The sequence below is a fragment of the Pteropus vampyrus genome, unplaced genomic scaffold (genome assembly GCF_000151845.1).
Source record: "Pteropus vampyrus isolate Shadow unplaced genomic scaffold, Pvam_2.0 Scaffold77, whole genome shotgun sequence".
Lineage (NCBI taxonomy): Eukaryota > Metazoa > Chordata > Mammalia > Chiroptera > Pteropodidae > Pteropus > Pteropus vampyrus.
Genome location: NW_011888858.1, coordinates 6,483,631 through 6,487,804, shown reverse-complemented (window position 1 = coordinate 6,487,804; position 4,174 = coordinate 6,483,631). Strand labels below are relative to the sequence as shown.

The 4,174-nt window shown below is 45.4% G+C and overlaps 1 protein-coding gene across 4 annotated transcripts in view; it reads right to left on the bottom strand.

Moving 5' to 3' along the window:
- Positions 1-1,912, bottom strand: part of TEC (tec protein tyrosine kinase) — a 137,836-nt gene extending 135,924 nt beyond the window's left edge. For 3 of the 4 annotated variants that reach the window (XM_011362667.2, XM_023532125.1, XM_023532124.1), the window contains exon 1: positions 1,816-1,912. The gene's annotated coding sequence lies outside the window, so the exon portion shown is untranslated. The remainder of the gene's footprint in view (positions 1-1,815) is intronic. The other variant, XM_023532123.1, reaches the window with a different exon arrangement.
- Between the last annotated feature and the right edge of the window lie 2,262 nt (positions 1,913-4,174).

Below are 4,174 nucleotides of genomic sequence, written 5' to 3'. Positions count from 1 at the left end.
AGCTCCAGGCTGAGGGTGAAAACGCCTGTTCAACTGTGTGAACCAAGTCCCCCTGCCCTGAACAATAAGGTGACTCTCCCTAGGGGTGAGAATCCTGGGAGGGGTGGAGTGGGGTGAAAGCCAAGAAACTGGAAGAGCTGGGGTGTGGAGGGGAGGCACCAACTGGGTCAACCTGGAGGAACCTGTAGGCAGAGGTGTGTTTGGAGGCCCAGGCCCAGACTCCCAGCACTCTGGATGCCCAGAGGAAGGCGGGGAGACCAACGATTCTTCCCCAAGCGTAAAAGTGACCAGATACTGCTCACAAGCCCTCATTGTCACAGGCCAACTTCAGGGAGCTAAAGTCACTGCTCTCTGAGTTTTACCATGCTGTGATAAAGCATAACCCCTACCCGTGAGTAGAACTAGCTGCTGAGAAAACATAATGACTATCTTGATCTTGATACAGAATATACATTAGTATTCTATACTTTTTCCTATTTGACAAGATGTGAAAATTTTAGTTCAAGGACATATCTGGGACAAAGGTATTGCCAACTAGAGCACAACACTGATTTGCATGTGTTTACAACACTTGCGCTATACAATTCCACAAATCGAAATGTACATATCCTTGTAAGAGTCAAGATCGTTAGCATACTGCAGTAAGCATCATGAGTTGGCAAGAGTAGTTAATATTGGTCAGATTAACTGGAGCATATGAAATGTATAGATCTTTCCTAGACACTGAAAATGTAACTAAACTAAAAAATACCTTCAAATACATGAGAAAATTACACACTTTTCTTTTCTCCATATAAATCATAACATTCCATACTACATGTGATTCTTGCCGACTAAGGAGGCTACTAGTGTCACAAATTAATCTGTTAAATCCTAAACTTATTTGGGCAACCCACTGGTTTAAGGGGTTGTTTTTTCCTCCCCAGATCTTTAAGGAAAAATATTCTGGAAAAGAGTAAATTCTCAGCATTTCCTAAGAGGAAAAATGGGCACTCGCTGGAAAAATATAGGTTATATGCTCAAAACATAGCTAGTTTGGAACCTTCAAACCCACTTAGCCACCAGCCTTCCTGTTGTTCCAAGTTAACATTGAGATCAACTCTTCTAATCGAACATGCCAGTTTCCAACCAAATGCAGTAGATGAAACTATTTCCAAACTTAATTTAGGGTCCGAGAAAAAGTGCACACTCCTGAGTCAAAGCCCTAGTTGTTCTGATACATGAATTCACCGAATCCGTTTCCAAGATTCAAGTACAATTTCCCAATTTAAAAAAAAAAAAAAAAAAGTGAGGTTGGTGGAGTGAGGCACTCAGACACGTGCAACTGTGGAATGTCTGCGTGGATTCTGCCAACTTTCAATCAAGCCAGCGCTGTTGCCCAAGTAGACAGGAGGAATCTACCTACCCTCCCGCGCAGCTGGAAAGTGAACTCAATGCTGAACTTGCCGAGGAGCGGCCTTGGCCCCGAGACCCAAGGGGAAAAGTGGCGGATGCGCCTCCGAGAGGCCAGCTCCGGAGCCCGGGAGGCAGAGAGAGAAGCGGCGGCCGCCCGAACCGCACCGCCACGCCGGGACGCGCACCTGTCCCTTCTTCCCGGACCGGAGGAGGGGCCGCGGTCCCTCACTGGCGTAGCGCGCCGCGCTCATCGCAGCGCAGAAGGGAGAAAAATCCTTCCTCGTTCCACGAGGGTCAGTCTCTGGTCAGTCTCTAAGCAGGTGGAAGCCACCTCTCACCGCGCACATTCCTGTCCGGACCCTTCCGCGCCTGAAGTCCCGCAGTCCCCGGGGTGCCCCTGTCTGCCCACGGTTCCCTTACCTGGCTGGAGCGCGCCGGCTGCGCGGAGCGGGAGAAAATGCAAACTCCGAACCGCGCCGCTGAGTCCAGAACTCGGCGCCGGCCAGCCCCGCCCACGATCATCCCGCCCGCCCTGTCCCCCTATGGCTCCGCCCCGTCCCCGGATCGCTCCGCCTTCGCTCACGAAGGCTGGAGGCGACCGGTTCCCAGTACCCTGTCCCAACTTTGAGACAAGAGGCCTGAGTGGGTCAGAGACGCGTCCCGGCTCCCGCAGCTGAGCCGGAGTCCCGGGGAAGTCGCAAGAGCGTCCTTTGTGTTCCCGGAGGCCACTCTGGGCCTCCTAGGCCCGGCTAACTGCGCCGGGAGAACCTCCCCGCGAGGGCTCGGACTTGCCTGGCCTGGGAGAACTCTGAGCAGTGCCACCTGCAGGTGACATGGGACTCTGTCGGAATTAGGGACCGCACCTCCTCTTCCGCTAAGTGGTGGGGGGCCAGGCGATTGACAGTGCAGTGGAGCGAAGCAACGAGTTTTATCAAAAAAGTCTTTTCACTGTCATACCTAAAGGTCACATGTACTCTCATATTAATCTATTAATACTTCATTCAAACTCACTGAAGAGTATAAATCAGCATTTATATAAGACTTACAATCTGCAAAGCACTGTGTAGGTACTTTATGTGTATTACCATTCTATAAAATATATGTTCACAGAATCCCTCCTTTTTATATGTGGTGAAAGTGAGGCATAGAGAAGTTAAATAATCTACCTAATGTCACCCAACTAGTAACTTGAAAAGCTGGGTTTCCAATCCAGGTAGTCTTCCTCTGGAGTCTGCGCCATAAACCACTGCTATCTTGACTCTCCAAAATTTGAGTGTCTAACATGTCCCATGAACTGTTACATGCTAAGGGAACACAAGACAGGGCTCTACCCTCAAGGAGTTTTATTCTGGTGTGAGAAGAAAGACAGTAAGTAATCACTAAGCAAATAAAAATGGAACCATTACATATGTGAGAAGTGTCTTGACTAAAATAAAGCCGGTTGATGGAATTGAGAGTGATGGGGAGGGAGTCTACTTTAGATCTGGTGGTGTGGAGGCTTCCCTGAGGAAGTTGACAGTGGAGCTGAGAGCTGAATGATAAAACTGGCAATCAACCCAAAGATGAAGGTAATGGCAAGTGGATTAATAATTATCATACCTCATGCTCATTTGGGACTTAATAACATGCCTTCCTATATTCTCTCCTTTAATCATACAATAACCCTGAGAAGAAGTCTACCGAAATTCTATTTTACAGAAAACAAGAAATTTAAGTGTCACAGAGGTTTAACAACTTGCTTAAAGTCATACAGTTAATTAGAAAAAGCAGGGGATAGGAAGAGGGCACTGATTTGAACCAAGGCCTTCTGACTCCAAATCCTCTTTCATTCTGGTGAGGGCCTTAAGTGTAATAACCTGTCCTCAGGATGAATCTAATAAAATTTCTCTTTTGTGATCTACTGTCTCCTCCCAGCCCCAGGCTCTCCTGCCTCTTAGCCATTCAGATATTCAAGTTGGCTGGTTAACATAATTAATCGCAGGGTAGGTGTTCTCTGAGGAAACAGAGGTCAGGAACCTTCTGAAATTGTATGCAAAAAAGTGCGTGGGGGGGGGTGTTATAGTTATGTAATTATGGTAATAAAGTTGGTTTCCTCCCAAGAAAAACAGTCTTATACATAGATATATAAGTGAGAGGACTTAGAACTTTCATCAAATTGAATGATCCCAAAAAGAACTATTCTAGGGGTTAACTGATATTGTAGTGACTAGAAGAACTGATCTCTAACTCACTTTGCCTATGGTAGCTAGGTAACTCTAGTGGCTCATATTTCTGACTTAATGAAAATGAGACTCTCAAAGTTTATGAAGTTTGATTGAAAGGGAAGCAAATATTTAATAAAGTTTAAAAGTAAAAGAAAGAAGAATGTCTGTCACTCTTAGTTCTCAAGAAAACCAGAAAGTACTGATCCATAAACAGAACATCTAGATCAACATAATTCTTTATCAGTGGTAACTGGGGTAGTTTCCATAATGTTATACTGTTTCCTTAAGAAAGCATTCATTACATTATTAATCAACCAGTTTAAGTAGGTGGTAGCCACAGGCATATCAGCCCCAAAGCATGTAGAGAAAAGTACTGGCAATTGTTCTCAGCAGGATGTTGTTGAAAAGAGAGACAGACAAAGAGAGAGAGACTATTAGAGAATTTCAGCTACATTGATGAAGAGGTGCAAATCTGAACTCAGGATGTGGTAGGCTAAAAAAAAGGTTAAATTTTTATTATTTCTTCTGTGAAAAGTTCAGTAGCTCTTATAGAACACAAAGTTTAAGCCTCTATA